At 40.4% G+C, this 23,974-nt stretch overlaps 1 protein-coding gene across 8 annotated transcripts in view; it reads left to right on the forward strand.

Moving 5' to 3' along the window:
* LOC136857189 (inverted formin-2) overlaps nucleotides 1-23,974 on the forward strand; it is a 506,484-nt gene that overhangs the window by 346,416 nt on the left and 136,094 nt on the right. The gene's annotated exons all lie outside the window — the stretch shown is intronic.

Consider the following 23,974-nt stretch of genomic DNA (forward strand, 5'->3'; position numbering starts at 1 on the left):
TGTATCGTGTATCTGACAAAGCTGAACTGAACGATACTGGACAAACATCTGTAGGTGAATTATGAAGCCCGTAAGTCAACATATTGTATAGAGTAGTTTGTAAAGAATTTCGGAGCATCCTCGGAACTCCATGAATTAAAAGGCTGTATCAAGACCATGGGTGTATAATTTGAATATTTCATTGCAGGAATTTCAATAGAACGTGTATCATTCCACCAACCGTACTGAAACACACCATCGAACCTGAAGGTCGAATATGTCGGAAACCAAGCCTTTCCGGATCCATTTTATTTCTCCTGTTCACATCAGAAAACTATCCTTCACATTGTACGTCGTACTTTTCTCTCACCCTGTATTCAGACAGTGTAACAGGTTAGGAGAAATCATTTTCAACATCTACGTTTGTAGAATACGGATAATACAATTATAAACTACCTCATTTAGAATAGAAAGTCATTTTGCTCTTATCTTTCAAAACTACTGTATGTGCTCCGCAGAGCGCCTGCCTATAGGCAACCCACTGCACTGTACGATGCTGTGTGTGGCGTTCTAAGGCTGCAGATTTCCTCCCTTTTTCTCCGTCATGGGCTCCAAGACCACCATAACATTGATGCAAATGTTCATTAAGGTGAACATCCTGACACATTTTTAACATCTAATTGTGAGATAAGCTTAGATTAGTTATTAATTTTTATGCTTGGAATCATAAAACAGAAGTTCTTATGTTAACAACTAAAACTAATACATCGATATTACTATTATTATTTGGGATGTAAACCAATTAATGACCACTTTTATGGAGACGCCGGCTTACTGGAGTCCTTTTAAGTTCCGGTAAATATATTTGGCTAGAGGGTCCGACTCGTTGGCTGAATGGTCAGCACACTGGCCTTCGTTTCAGAGGGTTCCGGCTCGATTCCCGGCCGGGTCGGGGATTTTGATTGCTTCTGATTAATTCTTATGGCTCGAGGACTGGGTGTTTGTGTCCGTCCCAACACTCTCCTCTTCATATTCACACAACACACTACACTACCAATCACCACAGTAATACGCAATAGTGATTACATCCCTCCATGTAGGGTTGGCGTCAGGAAGGGCGACGGCCATAAAACAGGGCCAAATCCACATGTGCGACGCAGTTCGCACCCGCGACCCCATAGGTGTGGAAAAACGGTAGGAAAAGCAGAAGAAGAAATATATTGAGAAGAGGCTGGAGTATTTGAAAAACTTAAAGTATTAACCCGTAATTAGTATACCTAAAATTGTAAAGCATAAGGTACACCTGGGTCCTCAGGACTCTCGTAGATTTTGAATATATTTTGGTAGAAAGGAAAATGATGAATATAATTTTATATATCAAACACTTAATACGGAGTTATTACTACTATTTTAAAACTTAATTCATTACCAGTGGTTATCCCTTACAAAAGTCATGTAAAAAGATAGCAAAGTACGTAAATCATAGTGTGTGAGAAACATATACGTATCCAGTATTCGGGAGATAGTGGGTTCGAATCCCAATGTCGGCAACCCCGAAAATAATTTTCCGTGGTTTCCCATTTTCACACCAGGAAAATGCTGGGGATGTACCTTAATTAAGGCCACGGCCGCTTCCTTCCCACTCCTAGCCCTTTCCTGTCCCAGCGTTTCCATAAGACCTATCTGTGCCGGTGCGACGTAAAGCAACTTGTAAACAACAACAACATACATACATATAAAATCCTATTCAACTGCCTTAAATATTTAGCTTCAGAATTAAAACTTTTTTTTTTTAGTGTCGTAATCGGTCCAGTTCATTCTTTTTACTCATCCAAACCACCGAAGTACTTTGGACACACGGCACTGGAACACTCCAATTGACATCCGGCTCACTCTCTTGATGCTTTCCTGTCTTTCCTGTCATGGGATTGTCGCCTAATAGCGTGTGGGGCCTCCTCTGGCCCTGCGAAATGCAGTGAGACACCATGGAAGTGAGTCGACAAGTCCCTGGTAGTCCTCCGGACGCAGCTGACACCAAATCGTTTGCAGAGCGGCCGCAAATGCTGGTCTGTTCTTGGGTGCAGGATCCATGGCACGGAGCCTGCGTTCCAGGACATCCCAGATATGCTCGATATGGTTCATATCGGGGCTCCTGGGTGGCCATGGTAGTCGTTGGACCTCCGCTGCATGTGCGACGTGGGAGCGATGTGGCGGCGCGTTGTCATCTTGAAACACCGCAGAACCGTCTGGGCGCTAGAAGGCCAAAAATGGGTGGAGATTGTCTCCGAGCAGCTCAACATACCGCGTACCATTCAAAGTCTCTTCCAGAACAACTAAGGGGCCCATTCCATACCAGGAAAATGCACCCCAGACCATAACAGAGACACCAGTGCCCTGGACCACACCTTCGAGGCGGGCGGGATCCATCGCTTCATGTGGTCTGCGCCATACACGGTGCCTCCCATCGGCATGGTGCAGTTGAAATCGTGATTCGTCCAACCATATCACGTTACGCCATTGTTCCACTGTCCATCCCTGGTGACTGGCGACAAATGCGCGTCGTTGTGCCCGATGATGTTGGGTTAACAGTAGCACCCCTGTGCGGCGCCGGCTCCCATACCCCATAGAACCCATGTTCCTACGGATTGTCCACTGGGAGACGTGTCTAGCATGGCCTGTGTTGAATTGAGCCGTGATTTGTTGCACGGTTGCCCGTCTGTCACTATTGACAATCCGTCTCAGATGTCGCAGGTACGGTCATCGAGGGTGGCTGGACGGCCGGTCATTCATCTGTTGTGGACGGTGACACCCACATTCGACAATTCACGATACACCCTGGACACGGTCGATCATGTGAAGCCGAATTCCCGCACCACTTCCGAAATCGCACTTCCCATCCGTCGGGCACCGACCACCATACCCCGTTCGAACGGTATCAGCTCACGACGACGTTCCATGTTACACCTGTCACATGCACAGCCACTGCTCACAAGGTCTCCTATACAACTGCCGCTGGCACAGGGGGCGTGTGGTGCACAGGCAACACACCTGCGCATCAGTGCTCCGCTATCCCATGACATTTGCTCAGTCAGCGTACATTCATACATACCAGTAACATTGTAAATCTTATCAGATAAGATTCTTGTCTTCATAACGTACCTTTTTAATAATGGAGAGACCAAGCAAGTGGCCGCGTGGTTTGAGCACGTAGCTGTCAGATTCCATTCGGGAGATAGTGGGTTCGAATCACACTGTCGGCAGCCCTAAATATGGTTTTCCAGGGTTTCCCATTTTCACACCAGGCAAATGCCGAGGCTGTACTTTAATTAAAGCTACGGTCGCTTCCTTCCCGCTCCTAGTTCTTTCCTATCCCATCGTCTCCATAAGACCTATTTGTGTCGGTGCCACGTAAAGCAAATTCTAAATAATAATAATAATAATAATAATAATAATAAATTTCAAACCTCAGAAGGACGTGTAGCATTGTCACTGGCTTATCACCTAGTCAGCCGCGGTTCGAATCCCGGCCAATGCATATGAGAGTTTTGAAACGCGTCTCGTCCCTGTGGTACGGACTGCACATAAAATTCGTCATCTCATGGCTATGCTCACGGTATCAACAGCCATGTAAAACCACAAACGTGCCTCAGATCATGCAAAATTGTGTATTCTCTTCCCGCTCATCGCAGACGTTACAATAAGGCTCCATTACAGCCAAGCATCGAACAACCAATCTGAAAAGGATATTAAATATAGGCCTATATCTTGTAGAACAGAGGCAATCTGATGTTTTAAAGGTGGAAAACCACTGACACTCCAAGGCATACGATGTCGGCGTGCAAAAATTTCTGGTGACACGTTTGGTGTTTGTCCGACAAAATTAGTTAAATTAATTAAAAACCTCAGCCATACATCGTCCAACAGAGTTCAGTAAAATGGAACGTTGAAATTAGCGTGAAGGGAAACTAAATGGTATCAGATCAAAATGCCTGCACACGATATCTGAGGCCATATTATTATTATTATTATTATCATTATTATTATTAAACTGAAAGCTGTTACAGTATATAAATATCAAAAAGAATTGTATAACCTGGAAATTTCTGATAATATTCACGACTGTTATAGAAAGCAATTGGCACCAGTTAGTGCGTTATTTATCTCTCGGTAATCCTAACTGGATTTAAACGGGATGCCATAAGAAAAGACTTAACAAGTTGACAGGATGAAGTAACGGAGCAGCTCAAAGATTTTACTGCTGATAACCCGCTGAGCTCGCCTGAAATGTTAACTGTTCCTGTTTCTCGTTGCTTCATCTGCCCGAGCTCAAAATATCGCTGGAACGAAGCCTACTTCGTTGGGTTTTAAGTCTCAGAAACATTCAAACATTGCGCTGTACTGACGAACGAACGAACGAACGAACGGCCGCGGCTCTCCATTGCAAAATATTGATTTGATGTGAGATGGACAAGTTGTGTCAATTTCGACGTCCCTTTCTACCGAAGGCACTGGTGGTCCAGTGACATGTAGCTAGCTTGTAATGTCCAAGAATGCAGATTTCGCCTGGCCAAGATCTGATAGATAATAAAAATCGGGAAAATTTATATCACAAATTAGGCGTTCATTCAGCAGAAGTCCTTCGACTTGTGTGTGATAGCTTCCACTTCATGTTGTAAATACATTAGCGCTACCTATTAGCAATGGTGAGAATGTTCAAAACTACGTGGAAGTCGCCCAAGTGGTATCAGATCAAAAGATTTACCATTCGACAGCCGACAACAAATGATATTACGAGGGTTGTAAATAAAATAGTGGCAACATAGATTTGATCAAACTTTATTGCAGTAATCAGCAAATTTCCATTACCTCCCTTAAATTTCAATGTAATCACCGGCGGACCTTCTGCCAAATGTGCCAGCTGTAGGATGACGTTGACGAGGTGGTCTCCGTTGATCATAGCGATGGCGCGTCCAACTGCTCGGAGCACTGATGTAATATCAGGAAACATGATGCCTCGGAGGGATTCTTTCAATCGGGGGAACAAATTAAAGTCGCAAGGACTCATGTCAGGTATATATGGAGGATGTTCCAAATCTTCCTAACGCCACCTGCACAACACGATAGTCACTGCTTCCGCAACATAGCAATGCGCATAGTCATTGCATCCAAGGAGGATTATCCCGCAAGAAATATAGATGTATCCTCCACATAGTCAAGCGCAAGCGGTGCTCAAGGAAACTGTGATAGTACGCTCTGTTGACAGTTCCACGTCTGGATGCTGACACTTAAGCGTTGTATGTCGGTATCAACATGACCCTCCCTGTCGAATTTTCTTTTGACGTTACGATCGTGGGCGATGTCATTCATTCGAATGGCGCTTTAGTTCGACCTCATACACCCGTGCCCAGGTTTCGTCAATGCGACAGTACATCGCAGAAACGGATATTCTTCATTTTGGTAGTCAATCTATCGAGACTTCGTTGAAAGTTACATTTTGCTCTGACCTGTACCATGAAATAGATGCAAAAATATTGGATGCATCAAGAAATAAAAAAGGCATACCAACACAGTATGAAGAGAACAGGAAACGCATAGACTCCAGCAAAGTACCAAAACGCCAGAAAAATGGTTCTAAGTATTTGCAGCTTAGTACCCCGAATATCTTCCTGTGATTTTCTATACGATATTGTTTCCAGCGAAGACTTTCAGTCTCTTGTTTCAAGAGTGTGTTCTAATAATTAAGAGAGCGTTGCAATGATACTTTAGGGTATTAAGGAGTAATTCATTCAATTCCTCGAAAATTTCAATTTGTTGCGTACCTCCTTGGTCCTAAGATAGAAAGCCCAGGTCTGAATTTATATGGATTAGTTTTTTTCTGGAACTGAACCTCGTAGTATATCTTAACTTCTTTCAGTGCACAAATGCATCTTAATACAAAATTAAATTTAGCATTACGATATGCACACAGTCCCAGGTAATGTGCAAATAGCACAAAAACTATTCTCCAATTCTTTCTTCCTATTCCTTGAACTCGTAGGAGGAAAATCTCGCTTAATACATAATCCTGAGAAGAGGCTTGCTTAAGACATTTTATACTTGTATCTGTATTTCTGATAACCGGATCGAGTTTAATCTTCAACTGTCAGAGCACAAAGTACTGGAGACCCTCAGTCTAACCTATAGCTGGCTTATTTGAAGAAGGTGTCGAAATTTCGAACTCTGGTATCAAGACAACATAAAAGAACAAAGTAAAGGTCCTTTTTATTTTAAGAAATAACGTGCTGTAAACTTGTTCTCATTTTCATTTTTCCTTTTAAAATGTATACTAATTAAATTTTGCCATATTCTAAAATTTCGGTTACGTTACTTCAGTACTTCTTTTCAACGTTCCACACACAGTTCAGATCGGGAAGTCAAATACCAGTCCTCTCGCCCACAGTCAGATTAAACTTGAACGATTATCTCAGGAATTAGGTGGCGTACTTATTTATCTGCCTTGTAATGGCCGTGAGATAATCCTTCCGAAGCTTATCATACACTCAAAGATACTAACACTTCTCACGTTTAGCGCTCGTGCTTCCCGAAATCACTGTAAACATCTTACAATCTAAAGTGATCAAATGACATTTCTTATGTACACATCCCTACATACAGTAAATTGGGCAGACTCCGGTGTGGAAGAATGGGCATCCAATTGTTTATACTTTATCCTATACTGGTCTTTCGTAAAACCATTTTAGTAATATTAATATTGTCATAATCTTTAATGCACACCTCTCGAATAACTCTGTGCTAATGAACTGTGTAAGAAAAGCGACCAGCAGCGTTTAAGGCAGTTATTTACTTGCTATTTACTTCTCTGGACGTAAATTAAGCTCTGAAACCTTCTTTTAGACTAACAATGACACAAGCCTAACAGATATTTAACCATTACAAGGATATAATAAGAATTTGATTCATCAAGTAACTACAGTATATTAGTACTTTCTATAGACTGTTAAACATTTCAGCACTCAGTCTACAAGCCTCTGCGAATTAACTAAATGCATCCACAATTTTCAGTTAGCTTTATGGCCTCGTTGTGTTCCTCATTTCGTACCTTTGAACCGTTATAAAACAGGTCTAACCAACGTCACCTTAGCCTCCCTCTACCTCTTTTACCCTCCTAGGTAACTTTTCCTCCACCATTCGCCTCACGTAACCCCACCACCGAGGCTGGTTTATACGCTCAGCTTCATGCATTATTATATTATTATCACCCCTTGTAGATGGGGTATGCAGATGAAGAATACGATTAGTACCACTATGTGAAGAACACCATGAGTCTGCGTTATTTGTGATTAGCACCAATATATGAGAAACACGACGGATCTGGGCGTTGCCGTGATTAGTACCCTATATGAGCGACACTGTGGGTGTGCGTTTCCTGTGAGTAGTACCGCTATGTGAGGAACACCATGGGTCTGCGTTATCTGTGAGTGGTGCCATTATGTGAGGAACACCATAGATCTGCGTTACCTGTGAGTAGTACCGCTACATGAAGAACGCCAGCGAATAGTAGCATTGTGGATTTTGGACCCCTTCAGACGACAAGCATCATTGATTTAGGATTTTGCTTTGGAAGCAGTCCATTGATTCAGTTTATACCATTGTTTTAAGTTATTTCATGGGAAGAGGGGGCATTGCGGGTCGGATCCACTGATTGTTTTAGGTTCAAAACCATTGTTCATCGTCGTCTTTTTTAAAATTCTAGTCAGGGGATGGTTTTTGGAATTATTTTAACTTTCAGTATTGTAAATTGGATCCGCTGGTTATTGTAATTCCTATTCATTTATTCATTCATTTTTCATTATCATGTTTTGAATTCTGGTCAATGAATGAATTTTGGAATTTTAATTGTCATTTCATTTCGTCTCATCTCGTACCATTAGGGGCCGATGACCTCGATGTTAGGCCCCTTTAAATAAGCATTAGCATCATAATAATCATTTGTTATTATCATTTGTTATTATCATTATTATTATTATTATTATTATTATTATTATTATTATTATTATTATTATTATTATTATTCGGTAACGAGGTCTGCTTTAGAACGTATTCAAACTCTGTTTTAATACCTGTAGCACTACCTGTTATGCCTTTGTTTTCCATCAAGCCTGGCACGTTCACACTCCACCTGGATAGCGTATCAATTTATGTGCCAATCGTACTTTTTAAATTACGACAGATAACTTAAACATCGTGATTATTTATCGAATATTGAACACTATGAAAATTGCGATAATGAAACGCCTTCGACCTTGATCCCTTCCTGAGCACTTCCACTTAAGCTGTTAGTTTCTACACTAAATGTAAATAATTTTGTAATAGTATCTGTATCTGTTCACCTTGCAAACTCCTGTAAATCTATTATCCAGCTTTATTATCTCATTTTTAATATCTCGAGAAAAGTTTGATGTAGGCCTATGTACCTCTTCTCCTAATTTGAAGCCGAAGGTTTGAATTTACAAATGAATGTACGCTTTTGAACATGTCCAATTCGATACCTAAATGGCCAACGTAGTGTAGTCGATTTCGATCCATTGGGCTGTGGGTTCGAATCATGGCCACGGTGGGGATTTTAGCCACGTCTAGTTCTGACTTGGGAGCTGGGTGCTTTTAGTCTTCTTAACCCTTGTCTTCATTACATACAACACAACACACTACCAACCAACACAGTAACACACGGTAATGAGTAAATCCGTCCATGCAGTGGTTGGCGTTATGAGGGGCATTCGGCCGTAAAACTGGGCTTTGCTCATTAAAGCGGACCCTGAATAGTTGGGAATTAGGTCAAAAAGAAGAGACCACTTTCGAACACTTTTTTTAAACATCAATTGTTTCCAACCGAACGATTTGGCCGTGCGGTTAGGGGCGCGCAGCTGTGATTCTTGCATTTGGGAGATAGCGGGTTCGAACCCCACTGTCGGCAGCCCTGAGGTTTGTTTTCCGTGTTTTCCCATTTTCATGCCAGGCAAATGCTGGAGCTGTTCCTTAATTAAGCCCACGGTCGCTGCCTTCCCACTCCTAGCTCTTTCCTATCCCATCGTCGCCATAAGACCTATCTGTGTCGGTGTAACATAAAACAGATTGTAAAAAAGTATTTCCAAAAATAATCCACAAATTTTCAAAATTTTTAAATCGCATTGTTAGTTTTTTTTACCTTTACATCTTAATAAACATGCATTATACGCATTTACATTAGATTCAATATTTATTCCTCACGTTGAATACCAGTGGCGCTCTTGCTTGTTCACATCCGTCCCAGATAGTGCATCAGAGAACACTGTTTTCATTTGTCTAATTCCAAGGCCGGGATGAGTGATTCAGGAACTAGCTTCCTGAGCCGAAGTTGGCAGGTTCAGTGCTGGTTCAGTCCCGTGATATTTCAAGGTGCTCAAATATATCAGGCCCGTGTCGATAGATTTACGGCACATAAAAGAACTCTTTCGGAATTCCTCGCGTTTTCGAAAACAATAGAAGTAGTTCGTGGGAAGTAAATTCAATAAAATTATTTATTATTATCTAATTCCGTAGTCTACATAACAAGCCATAAATTCAAGGAAGGGTGATTGAACGCCCTTATTATTATTATTATTATTATTATTATTATTATTATTATTATTATTATTATTATTATTATTATTATTATTATTATTATTATTATACCTAATTCGTTATGTCTAAGTAATGTGCACGTTAGAAATTAAGTACAATGTCTCTTATTTTCGTCCATAGAGTTCTTTCCTGCGTTCTTCTGTCCATCCTGTATATTTTCGTTTAGATTTCTCTGAACATTTGTTTGCTTACTGAGACTCTAAATTTTGTTCCAGCTTGAATGGTTTCTTGTAGAGCTTCATTAATTTCCACTAACCAATTGTTGCGGTTTTTCAGGGATACTGGTAGGTTTTAGAAGTTTTTTGTTAGGTTTATATTGTCCATTCTGTGTAGGTGTCAGTGGAATTTGAATTGCCTTTTTTAATGTTGTATGTGTGATTTGATAAGTTTTCTGTGGTTTCTTTTTATCCAAATTCCATTTTCGTATTTTGGTCACCGAGCGAATGGCCGCGTGATTTGGGGCACGTAGCTGTCAGCTTGCATTCGGGAGATAGTGGGTTTGTATCCTACTGTCGGCAGCCCTGAAGGTAGTTTTCCGTGGTTACCATTTTCACACCAGGAAAATGCTGGGGCTGTACCTTAAGTCCAGGGCCGATTCCTTCCCGCACCTAACCCTTTCCTTTCTTATCCTATCGTCGCGGTAAGACCTATCTGTGTTGGTGCGACATAAAGCAAAATTATAAATAAATTAAAAACTGTATTTTGGACATTGTACTTTTTCTAAGATTTTTCCTCTCTTATTTTTGATGTTTTCATTTGTGATCAGGCGCCAATTGCCAAGGTTTTGGATGCACGAAGTGCGTCTGGTTTGATAACTGTGTAGTAATATTTTATTTTTTTTAAAATATAGATTGTTGCTTTATCTGTTCCAGGTGATTTTGTAAGCTCACTGCAGTTTAACAATTTTTTTTCTCCTTTTATCTCCCTCACTCATTCCTGTTGGTTGAATAAGTTTGGCTAGATACTTGATTTTGGCGATTAATGGTCGATTTTCGAATTTCCTTACATACACTGCGTCTTTTCAAATGGAATTTGGAGTCCGGATTTTGCCAGTATTTAATTATTTTTTTTTCTAAGGGCTGGATTTCTTCTTGTCTGTTGGTGGAAGGGATTGCAAGGTCCTCTGCAAAAGCTAAGCAATCAGGGTGAGTAAGAGGTCTACCAGTATTTATCCCTTTCGCCCCCCCCCCCCCGACATTCATAAGTGACTTTTCAAAACTAGATTGAATAGCAGTGGGGATACTCCATCTCCTTGTCGAACACCGGTTCTGATTTCGAACGATTCACGTATTTCTCCTAAAAATGTAACTTTTGATACTGTATTGGTTATAATCAGTTTGATCAATTCCCTTGTTTTACTCCCGCCTTAGAATTCTTCTAGTGTTTTGAACAGCGCCTGTCGGTCTATGTTGAAGTTCTACGCCTTTCTTTTTGAAGGTGATTATTGATTGTTTGGTTTTATGAATTTGTAGCATGGTTTTAAGGTTTAGGATTTCTTCTTTCCAGGATCTTCCTTTTCATAATCTTGCCTAATAATTTCCAATTAGGTGGTATGGTTTTTCTAATCTATTAAGTAGGACTTTAGAGAAGATTTTATAGATGATTAAGATGAGAGAAATTCTTCCGTAATTATTAGTATCTGTTTCCTTTCTTGTGAAGTGGATGAACTGATGCACATTTCCAATCCTTGGGCATATGCCAGTTCCTATGCCATATATCTTGCAAGGTTTCTTGAATAATTTGGACCAGTTTGTTACCGCTTAGGCTACTTTCAGCACTTCGACAATTATTCCATCTTGTCCTTTTTTACTATTTCAGTTCTCTGATTCTTTTTTTGACTTGTTCTAATGTGGTGAGATCTGAGTCTGGATTTGGTGTGGGTTTTTCAAAGGTGACTTGTTCTTTGTGGTATTCATAGTTTAAAATCCCCTTGATATTATTTGCTAAGTGTTTACAGTTTTCCTTATTTGATTCCAGCGTCCCATCCGGACGTTTGAAATAGAAAGTAAGTGGCTAGTAATTTTATTGATATTCCTGAATGCTTTGTAGAAGTTCCCTGTGTTGTTTTTCTTAAAATAGCTGTTCGATTTCTGCCAGTCTGTTTTGATCATGTTTTAGCTTGTCGGATATGATGATTTTTGAGGTTTGATTCTGGATTTTGATAAATTCGTGCCTATTTTGATCAGTTTGATGGGAATTCCAGTTTTGCCAGGCCCTAATTCTAAGTTCTATGGCCTTGCCACAGATGTCATTCCACAATCTGCATTTATTACTTTTATTATTATTATTAATTGCGAATAAGCCTAAGCTCATTTAGAACTACAGTAAGTACAAAGAGGCGTTTGTTTTGTCATATATGCCCGTATTTCTTTCCTGTTTTATTTATGGACTTCTTTTGTGTTTTTGGTTAAAGCTGTTCCAGTCGTTATCTTTGGTTTGTGTTCTCTTGACAATAATCAGAAAGGGAAAAAGGAAGACCATTCGAAGAATGAAGGTATCGGCAAAAGAAAGAAAAGGGCCATGAAGGGCTGAAAATGAAAAGAAATGTACTTAGGCCTCGCAAACTTGATACCGCCGGGGTCGGAAAAGAACAAAGAGATGACCAAGGGAGGTCGAATTGGAAATTTGAAAACGAGGAGCCTGGAAAAAGTAATTGGAAGCAACGACAGGAAACCCGTGAGTGCCATGCCAAGCTCCGAAGTTGACACCCGTTTGGGTTCTCGTTTTAGTCAACTCTTACTGTAGGCAGGGGATACCTCAGATGTATTCAGTGTATTGTATTATTATTAATCTTCTTTTTCTTTTGACCGAGCTCGATAGCTGCAGTCGCTTAGGTGCGGCCAGTATCCAGTATTCGGGAGATAGTAGATTCGAACCCCACTGTCGCAGCCCTGAAAATGGTTTTCCGTGGTTTCCCATTTTCACACCAGGCTGTACCTTAATTAAGGCCACGGCCGCTTCCTTCCCACTCCTAGCCCTTTCCTGTCCCATCGTCGCCATAAGACCTATCTGTGTCGGTGCGACGTAAAGCAACTACCAAAAAAAACTTTTTCTTTTGCTACAGCTTTTCCCTACACCTGTGGGGTCGCGATTGAGATCTGCGTCGCACATGTGCATTTGGCCCTGTTTTACGGCCGGATGCTCTTCCTGACGCCAACCCTATATGGAGGAATGTAATCACTATTGTGTGTTTCTGTGGTGGTTGGTGGTGTGGTATGTTGTCTGAATATGATGGGGAGAATGTTGGGACGGACACATACACTCAGTCCCCGAACCAGAAGAATGTATCAGAAGCGATTAAAATCCCTGATCCGGCCGGGAATCGAACCCGGGACCCTCTGAACCTAAGGCCAGTACGCTGACCATTCAGCCAACGAGTCGGACAATAATTTATAATGAATGAATGTATGAATGGATGAATGAATTAATTAATCAAACTAAGCCAGTGTGCTCTAGGAATTCGTGGAGATCTTCAGTATCCACTCATCCTACGACCCCATGCAAGATTGAAAATGAGCTGAAAGCACAGTCAACTAATCGATCCACAACACATGCTCAATGATATATTTGAACATTGATATAAAACTATCTTAAGCTTTATCAGCACCTGTACAATTCTGAGATGACACTCGCCTATATAGTTGAACCAACATAGGTAATAAATTCATCATTTACATAGTTCCTTGTCTTCAATGTCTTTGAAAACAATTGTGTATCAAGTAGAACAACAATGCATCTCCAGCTGACGATGGGGTGAAGTCTCTGAAACGTGTAGTAGAGTAAATCATTTAACAATTGGTATTATGTAACTTAAAAGCTGTTCATTCTGTCGAACACATAAGTTCAATATAAATATTTCCCTATAACATAGATAACTGCCTGCTGTCATTTCTTGATGGATACAGTACTTTTGCATCCATCTCTTAGCACAGGCCAGAGTAAAGTGTAGCTTCCACCGAAGTCCCAGTCATCATCCATGGCTGTGACAATATGGAAGTTGCTGGGGTATGGGTAGTGCTGAGTAATGACATTCAGAGCACGACTAGTGCATCTGAGTGTTATGAAAGGTGCTGCTCATAGGGTCGGTCGTACTGCAATAGTACTTTCTGACCCAGTGAGGAAAGCAATGGCAAACTACCTCACTCCTCATCTTGCCTAGTACGCCTCATTTTGGTGCAGCCATTTGTTTTTGGGGTTTCCTTATAACCGCATAACCTTTGGTGGTGCTATTTGAGGATCCAACCAGCCTCTGGGCTGATGACCTAACAGACAGACAACATAGATAAACAAGGAATAAACAAAGAATGACATGTTTCGTTCTTAACAGAACAGTATGTATTTTTATTCCTTCTTTAATAGTGTGTTTTTTACAGGTATGTTATAGTGCAATATTTACATTGAACTTGTGTGTTCAACAGACTGAAAAGTTTTTAAGTTGCATTTAACTGAGTCTTCACTGGAAAGTATGGCTTCCTTCTTAACAAACAAACAAACAAACAAACAGTTCGTATAATTTTATAAACAATCAGTTAGACTAGGTTCCTATTGCTGGACGCGTCTCTAGTTTCATATTTGGAACAGGATTCAATTAGTACACAGTAGACACTTTTAGCACCTTATTTGGTCTGTCAGAGAAGAGATGAGCGGACTACTTTTGAGCGGTGGGAAAAATGGAGCAGTTCATCTCACGATGTATTAACTCGGACACTAGGCTTATTCATTCGTCACTTGATGTGCTCCTAAAGGGGAACCGTTACTTACCAGAGTTTCATTTGTATTCTGTGCAACTGGTGTCGTAGATTCACTCCCTAAGCCACTGAACAGCGATAAGAACGGTTAATTACTATTTTATTTTTAAGTCTTGTATGTGTAACCAGTGACACGCGTTCTACCTCTCCATGAACTGAAGTGACAACATTCTGACTATTAAATCAGACCTATTATTATTATTATTATTATTATTATTATTATTATTATTATTATTATTATTATTATTATTATTATTATTATTATTATTATTATAGTGATTTGACGTCCCATTAGCATATCGAAGATTTACAGCGACCCAAGAATGGGAAAGGGCTAGGATTTGGAAGGTAGCGGCTATGGCCTTAATTAAGGTACAGCCCCCAGCATTTGCTGGGTGTGAAAATGGGAGACCACGGAAAACCATCTACAGAGCAGCCGACATTCGAACCCACAATCTCCCGAATGCAAGGCCATAGCTATCGCACGGCCAACTTGCCAGGTTATTATTATTATTATTATTATTATTATTATTATTATTATTATTATTATTATTATTATTATTATTAAATAATAGATTTACAACGAACGACTGCACACACATACGTGCCCTATGCAAGACTCGACCTGTAAGCAAGCGCAAGTTCTTACAAGACAGAAGCCTTAATTACTGAGCTACGCCGGCCGGCTGTTTATATTTGTCCTAGCTAGTACTGCATTTACTTACCTAACCAATAATGATTGGCGATGAAATAGTGAGTAAAAATATTAAGGAAATGTCTGTCTATATATATGGTTTTGTCTGTCTGTCTGTCTCTCTCTCTACATGATTTCATTTCCCACCTGAAGGGTGGGGTGGGCTATGTAGTTAGTAACGCCTATTCTCCGGCTAGTACCGGGCGAGTTGGCCGAGCGGTTAGGGGCGAGCAGCTGTGAACTTGCATCCGGGAGACAGTGGGTTCGAATCCCACTACTGGCAGCCCTGAAGATGGTTTTCCGTGATTTCCCATTTTGACACCAGGCAAATGCTAGGATTGTACTTTAATTAAGCCTACGGCCGCTTCCTTCCCACTCCTAGGCCTTTCCTATCCATCGTCGCCATACGACCTATGCAAAGCAAATTGTCAATCTCCGGCTAAGAGATCAGCTGAGTTTGGAGCTATGATGGAAGGAGGAGTTGGGTAACGTTAACTATTTTGAATTTAACATCGAAATAAACTTCTATAGAACTCGTGTGACTACAGTGTCCAATATCTCGTTTTAAAGAAGAACCACCAAAGTATCTAGTAACGAGAGTTTGACCTTGGCATGACATAAGACGGTAGTGCAATAGTGTTACCATTTTGAGGTACAAAGATCACCGTGCCGTGCGGCTAACCAATTACGGTAGCTCTGGACTCCGGTATGGCAACACGTCGTGTGAATTGTCATTTAATTTATCCCATGAAGGACGTGATAGCCTAGTGATGCATTCACTGGCTTCTCACCAAGGCGGCCGTAGTTCCATTCACGGTCAATGCATGTGGAATTCTATAAATGAAAACTCACGTTCTTGTAGTTTGGATTCGACGTAAAACTGGAAGTCCCGTCGCTATTATCACGATGTAATCAGTCACGTAAAACTACAAGAACAAGCTTGTTTTTGCTTGATTTGTCTCGGCGAGTTCTACAAGGTACCAAACCACAAATCAAATAATGAACATTTGACGAAAATTTGTGGTGCGAAGAAGGGATTTTTTTAAATTTATTGCGCTAAATCTCACGAAGTATGGGCAATAAATGCCTTCAAAATTATTGAAAACTCATTCGAGAGGATAGAGCGGCTTGTTAAAGTTCCAAAGAGTCCCAAACCACCAAAGTCGAGCGTCAAAATGCTGTTTGGAAGAGTCTCAAAATTAAGGCGGCCAAGTGTCGGGAGGAGAGATCCGCTCAACCGCAACCCCAGCAAAGCACATCTACTGCCCTAGTGATGAAAAATATCAAACACATACTAATTTGATTTTTTAATGGCGTATGGCCACCGGAGAGGCCTGGTGCGGGTCTTTGTCTCGTAGATGGGCTATTAGGCGACCTGCATGTCTGTGAAGTTGAGGGATCTACCTAGGATGATTTCTAATGCTGCATACGTTACACACATCTACCCCGAGCCAGTGGCATTAATCAATTAAGGCTAAAATTCCCGACCCGGCCTGGAATCGAACCCGGGACCCTCTGGACCAAAGGTCAGCACGCTAACCATTTAGCCATGGAGCTGGACAATAACTTGATAAAACATATCAATAGGTAGAGAAGGCTTTAGAAGAGGTATGGTGTGGTGGCTAATGGTGTAGATAATTAAAAATAAAGGTCAGAGAGGGAAGCATGACTAAAATCCCTGTTTTTTTGTTTTTTTTGTGGGGGGGGGGGGGGAGAAATAATGTAAGAGGGTGTAGGGAAACTGACGCACGTAGTTACATATTTTGGTAGTGCATATAAAACAGAAATAGAAAGAAAGAAATCATTCTATACCAATTGTTAAACTATTAAACAAGGAGTGGATTATACTGAGATCACTTTTTGTATTTTTATGTGGCAAAAGGAAATAAAAAAGGCACTAACTAAAAGAATGAAGGGTAATGTACATGCTTGTCCTAAAATATGTACCATTGTACTACAGTGGACTCTCTTTAATTCGAACTCCAAGGGGAATCGGAAAAAAATTGAATTATCCAAAATTCGAATTAAATGAGAATGACTATTGTAACGAAAATATAGTACAGTACCGGTACTGTATAAATAAAAAATAAATTCATTGGAAATAATAATGATTCCAGTATTACGCATTCCACCGTAACTGAACAGCTGTCATGTTGTCCTGTACTGTAGATAAGTTTTCGCACGAAAATATACTGTATACAAATGTCAGTAACACAATAGAATTTAGCACACGTAACAATGCACTAATGCCACTGCTCACTTAGAAAAGCTAGTGATTTGTGTTTGTTTGTACTGTATGCACTACGTTTTGACATTTTGAACACATTGCGAGAAGAAAGGTTTAGAGAAGATTTCTGATGGCGATTTGCGGATGCCCGTAGACAAGCGATAGTCAAGGCCATGCCGATTCTACACTCACTGGCAGTTGCGGGGATAAAGTTTAAGTCTGTTAACAATGGCAACTAACTGGTCATGACTAGGAAAGTACAATAAAAATAGAGAATTCTTGGGAATTATTTGAATGTTTCAATTCGTGATACGGTTACAAAATTAACTTACTATAAAATACTGACTTTGAATCATTCAAATTTAAGCTTCGAAAATTCGAATTAAATAAGATATTTTTGCATTGATTAGAATAGGAGTTTCAAGCAGAATAAACTTTTATTCCAATTATCCAATTTTCGAATTATCCAATGTCGTTTTAACCAGAGTCCACTGTACATCTAGGACAAAAAGAAAGGAAAATAAGAGGGATGATAATTTGTGGAATGACTTTAAACATGATTAGGTTTAAGTATACTATTGAATGTAGTAATAATAATATAATGGTAAGAAGGATCATTTAACGAGTGTATGGAAGAAATTGATTGCAGTAAATGAATACTTTACCGGGCGAGTTGGCCGTGCGCTTAGGAGCGCGCAGCTGTGACCTTGCATCCGGGAGATAGTGGGTTCGAGCCCCACTGTCGGCAGCTCTGAAGATGGTTTTCCGTGGTCTCCCATTTTCACACCAGGCAAATGCTGGGGCTGTACCTTAATTAAGGCCACGGCCGCTTCCTTCCCACTCCTAGGTCTTTCCTATCCCGTCGTCGCCATAAGACCTAACTGTGTCGGTGCGATGTAAAGCAATTAGCAAATGAATACTCTCTCCCCACTTTCAGGTGATCCGGAACTAGCGGATGGAAGTATTTTATTTTATTTTATTTTACTAAGTTAACACTTTATTTTGACAATACCTGTAATGCGTTAAGTATCCTACGTTAAAACTTACGACCGTGACCTCCACACATGTCGGTTCGAATCCTTTTTCTCATTAGTTAGGTAAGGGTGTACTCTGCCCGAAGGCAGGTCTGAACCTCCGCAGATCTGTGCCTGAGCCGGAGTTTACGTACGGTAGGGTGGCCAGTTCCTTTCCGCTCCTCCATTCCCTTACCCCCACCAACAGCGCGTGGTAACCCATCCACATCTTGACCACGCCCAATGTTGCTTAACTCGGAGATCTCACGGGATCCGGTGTTTCAACGCGGCTACGGCCGTTGGCTTCTCACTAGTTCAGACACCGTTTAATAGCTATTGAAGACGAGGATGATTAATAATTCTCAATTGGTAAAATTAAATTATGGGAACTTAATATCGTCCTGGTGTTATTTGGCGTTGCACATTTATTGCTGTTTAATTTATGAACAGCGGGAGTCTATACCAATGTAATTGGTTATATTGTGCCACATGTCGTTCTATAAAGTAAGAGATTTACTGTCCCTATTCATAAAATATTCTACTTCAAACTCTGGGCTGGAGTGATCCATCGACCAGAAAGGAAGTCCGTGAAATATTACGCTAGATATTGCACTGCCGGGAGCTCTCTCGGCATGTAGTATAAAGGGTTGATGGAGTTTTGAACTCGTATCCTTCCAGAGGGTTAAAATCAAAATTCTCACCTTTTCCGTCCAAAACTTGTGCGCCTTTCTCGTTACGTGCATGCTGCTACTTCATGTAGAACCACAACCCAATGTTAGAAATAAAAGTCGTACGGAAGCAGGTACCACGCCCTTTGCTAAGTAAAGATTAGTACGGGCGGGGTGTCTTTAAGGGAAGCAAATTAACTGAGTGCCAGTTAAATATCACTTGCTGATAGAAGCATAGTAATAACTCCCCTCTGCTTCATATATTGTTACAAATTCAATTAAATTCTCATTTGATTGGCTTCACATCGTGACCGAGCCTGTCCACGCCCTGCGTTTGGTGGTGGTCACGGGGAGACGTACTTTACGCTAGCACCGAAGAGTTATTTCGTAACCCATTAGTTAATCTATTTACATTCTCATCTAAAGTGTATTCTATTACCGAAGTATGTTGACAGGCATTAATTCTGTACACGGGAGTGCACGCTTCTCTAATCAGTATTAATTAATTAATATCAGTTAATATTAAAACGCTCAAGCTATTCATCTTTTTCAATCATGAAGTTACCGGCGTTCCGTCCCAGTGCGTCAGTGGTCTCGCCAGTTGGATTGCCACACCTTTCTAAGACTCTGACGGCTAGTGCGCCATTGAGACACTACTGCAAGCCTCTTTCGTAGGACAATACAGTAACGGTGCGCTAGGGGAGATATGTACCTTCACTTATATAAATGACTGCCTTTGATTTTTTTATATCAAAAACTAACTTCTCATCATCCTTGAATATGACTTTCCGTGATTTCCCATTTTCAAACAAGGCTAATGCTGGGACTGCACGTTAAGGCCACGGCCGCTTCCTTCCCATCGTCGCCATAAGACCTATCTGTGTCGGTGCGACGTAAAGCCATTTGTAAAATCACAACAAAAACCATATAATACCGTATCGGTACGCTCATTCTTTTTTTTTTTTTTGAATGACTATACATGGACTTATAATCATGAAGTTATATCGTTGTCCTGGTGAATATCTGATCTTCCTCTTTATGACAATATACCCAAAGAGGTTAACATCTTACTGTATATCGGATGTGTTCCTAGAGAGACAGCGCACGATAAACTGTAATTAGTCTGCACCTTGAGTACATAGTTATCTCTCTTCAAGATGTCACAGTGGCCCATTTAACGAAGATAGGGAAAGTTCAACGTACGTAATAAGAGCTGAGAACGCCGCGATACTAACGAGGGGAACACGCCAATTGTAACAACGCGATTAGCCAGAAACTTCGCTCAGAGAAAGAGGGGTCGAAATAAGCGAACACATGTTTCGACTTATCCGTAGACACTCGACCGTTTCAGAAAAATGATTGTCGAAATTTCCGACGTCCTTTACGTGCCTTTTAGAGTGTAGAAAGTTCAACCGATTCGGTAGCGCAATGGCTTTCGCTGCGACCTCATACTTTTGCGCCCCGTGCTCAAATCCCAATGAATTATTATTATTATTATTATTATTATTATTATTATTATTATTATTATTATTATTATTATTATTATCATGTATGTGATGGTATTATATCTACAATGTTAAACTGACAGTAAGTCATTGTACCGTTCATTCTACAGATTTATTTATTTATTTTTTATCAATATTATGTACAAATATTTACATGTACGGTGAAACGTAGTGTTAAGATGTTGGAAATATTAAACTTGTCTGTGGATATCTACCCTACTGCATTGTAACTATTATACTGTGGTATAGGCTACTACTTGTAATGGAATATTTTATTAATTTTGAGTAAATTCCTGAGTGACTGCGTAGTTCTTAAATTATTATACCTATAATGAAATATTTTAAGTTATTCTCTTCATTTCGTATATATTCTTCAGCGATTGATTGTAAGTATGCTGCATTACTAGTGAGTAATTTGTAATTTTAATGTTATATTTTGTTATTTATTAGCCTTCTTTCATCATAATGAAATGTCTTTTAATATTTTCTTTCCACGTAATTCTTTTAGAGAATAAATTTCTTCAGCTTATCCCAGGTAATTTTGGGGGTGCTGGAGGTACCCAGGCTCACTTTGGGTTTGATCGGGGGCTTAAGGTCGGTTGCCCTTCGTGACACCACGTAATTTTTTTCAGATTAAAATTCCAACCCGGGATCGAGCGTGATTCCAACCTCGGTCGTCCGGTGAAAAGCCATCAGCGAAGCCACTGAGTTAATCACGCTCCTTTTCACGTAATTGTTACGTAACTTACGTTTTCATTGAACTTCATTGTTATTCTACAGTAAGCAGACACTGTCACCGGGATGTGTCTTAATTGCGATGTATTTAAATTATGATGATGTTAATAATAATAATAATAATAATAATAATAATAATAATAATAATAATAATATTATTTCACCGAGTTCGATAGTTGCAGTCGCTAAAATGCGACCAGTATCCAGTATTCGGGAGATAGTGCCTGTACCCCAATTAATGCCAGGGTCGCTTCCTTCCCACTCCTAGCCCTTTCCTGTCTCATAGTCGCCAAAAGATATGGCTGTGTCAGTGCGACATAAAGAAACTTGTAAAATTAAATAATAACGATTTCCCTAAATGCCTCCTATCTGTACTGGAATCGGACATCATCTGCGCATGTTGCTGATTAATATTTCGGCTACCACAGTACGTCCATCTGTATTAATGATCTTTTAAATGACGATATATTAGTCCTCTCCCCCAACTGTATGATAAGAACGGAGCCAGTGTAGTGCCCTTGACCCGCGCTCTCTCTTTATCTGTGGAGCTAGTCAACATACTTTGTCTGTTCAGGACAGAGTAGTCCTTTCTAGCAACCTTGCACTTGGGCCAGCTGTTATTTCCCATAGATAATGATGAAAGCTATATACAAACTGACCGCCTAGCACCAAACTATTACGTTATAGTGTTCTCCAAACGTACAGTATCTTATGTCGGTCACAAGCATATTCAGATTTTGGGAGCGTTCTGGACGCTTCCTACAAATACCACACCGACTTTCTTTAGAATGAGCAGTAGTAAACTGCACTTAAAAATAGGAATTTCTGCTGAGAAAAAAAAAAAACGCGGAAAATAACTTACCATGTAAACTACACTGCGAAGCGAAGAGTTCCAAATGTAAATTACACTGAGACTGAGTAAACATGCTGATAATTCTTCCACCGGCCGTACTCTTCCATTGCACCTTCAAAACGTAACGTTTATGTTATTTCATTTCCATACCCTTTTTAATCGTCTATACTGAATACAGCATGCAAATTATTCGATAAAATTCATGCTGGCGTTCTTCTTCCTTATCTCTCTTTGTTTACTGAAACGAGTTGGCCGTGCGGTTAGGGCCGCGCAGCTGTGAGCTTGCATTCGGTAGATACTGGGTTCGAATCTTACCATCGACAGCCCTGAAGATGGTTTTCCGTGGTTTCCAATTTACCGAGCTCGAAAGCTGCAGTCGTTTAAGTGCGGCCAGTATCCAGTATTCGGGAGATAGTGGTTTCGAACCCTACAGTCGGCAGCCCTGAAGATGTTTTTCCGTGGTTTCCTATTTTCACACCAGGCAAATGCTGGAGCTGTACCTTAATTAAGGCCACGGCCGCTTCCTTCCCACTCCTAGGCCTTTCCTATCCCATCGTCGCCATAAGACTTATCTGTGTCGGTGCGACGTAAAGCAAATTGTAAAAAAAAAAAAAAAAAAAAAAATTAGTTTCCCATTTTCCCACCAGGCGAATGCTGGACTGTACCTTAATTAAGGCCAGGCCGTTATCTTTCCAGTTCTAGTTCTTTCCCATCCTTCCATCGCCGAAAACCTTCTGCAACATTAAACAATTAGATAAAAAATTCATTCTCCTGTTTTCTTTTTTACATAAATAGGCTATGTCTTATGGCAGAGGTCACCCAAAATTAGCTATACAAAATGTGTAACGCGATGTTACCTAGCAACCGTTGATGGAATATCATGGCCGAGAGATACATAATGATTTGATTTTCCCGAAGGGAAATTTCACTCCACATTTGACATAAATATGTTTCAGTGCTAGGGGTTATCCGAAAATTTTTGTAACGAAAAAGTGTCATATTGTAACGCGAGTGACGCGATGATACCTAGGAACGATATCTTGAATGCTGCACAGGCCATGGATCCAATGTTTAGCTCTGATTCCATTCAGTCGCTGCTCTAAATTACGTTACGTGCACTTGTTAAATGAATATTTTCTCGCGGACTAGATTTTTTTTCTACATACTTGTATTGACCTCAAGACTGTATCTGCATCTGATCTTGTTTCCATTTACTTCTATAAGGCTCCTCTCTTTCAATTTTTTGTCAGTTTTCCCAAAAGCTTGTTTAACGTGTAGTACGGCGCGGCAATAGACAACATTATTAATCTGCTCGTCCCACTTACAATAGTAATATGCAACCTGCAACACCAACACAGAGCAGGCGGTTAATTAGCAGGTATTGCCTGCAGACAGTTTGCTGTTGATTGCCCGACCATACTGTGCCCTACAGGACTCTAAAGTTCCGGCCAGGCGAAAGCCGGTCTCGAACCCAGAGTACAGTAGTGAAAGAACTCTCACAAACGTGAGCTTGTGCACATAGTCTTACCTGAACACATATCCTCGCTCAGCCGTTCCAAAGCGCTCTTCTCAGGGATAACATGGGTGGACAATGGGCAACATTAAGATAAAACACTAGGATATGTGACTAATCAGGTAAGAGTCAGCTTAATTAAAATTTAAAAAATATCTAACAGAAAACATCGCTGCATTCAAAGTTTAACAAACAGGGATTTATTACATAAAATTTAAATTATTTACAAATGAAAGAGCTTTCAAAATGCTTGGGTCAAGATAATGTTGAGCCGATGACAACCAGTTCACTGCCTTCACGGAACAGCTGTGCTGTAACAAGCATGTTACAATTGTGTAAGTAACGAAATCTAGAAAACGGATATCTGCTGAAATACATC

The sequence above is a fragment of the Anabrus simplex genome, chromosome 1, assembly GCF_040414725.1.
Source record: "Anabrus simplex isolate iqAnaSimp1 chromosome 1, ASM4041472v1, whole genome shotgun sequence".
Lineage (NCBI taxonomy): Eukaryota > Metazoa > Arthropoda > Insecta > Orthoptera > Tettigoniidae > Anabrus > Anabrus simplex.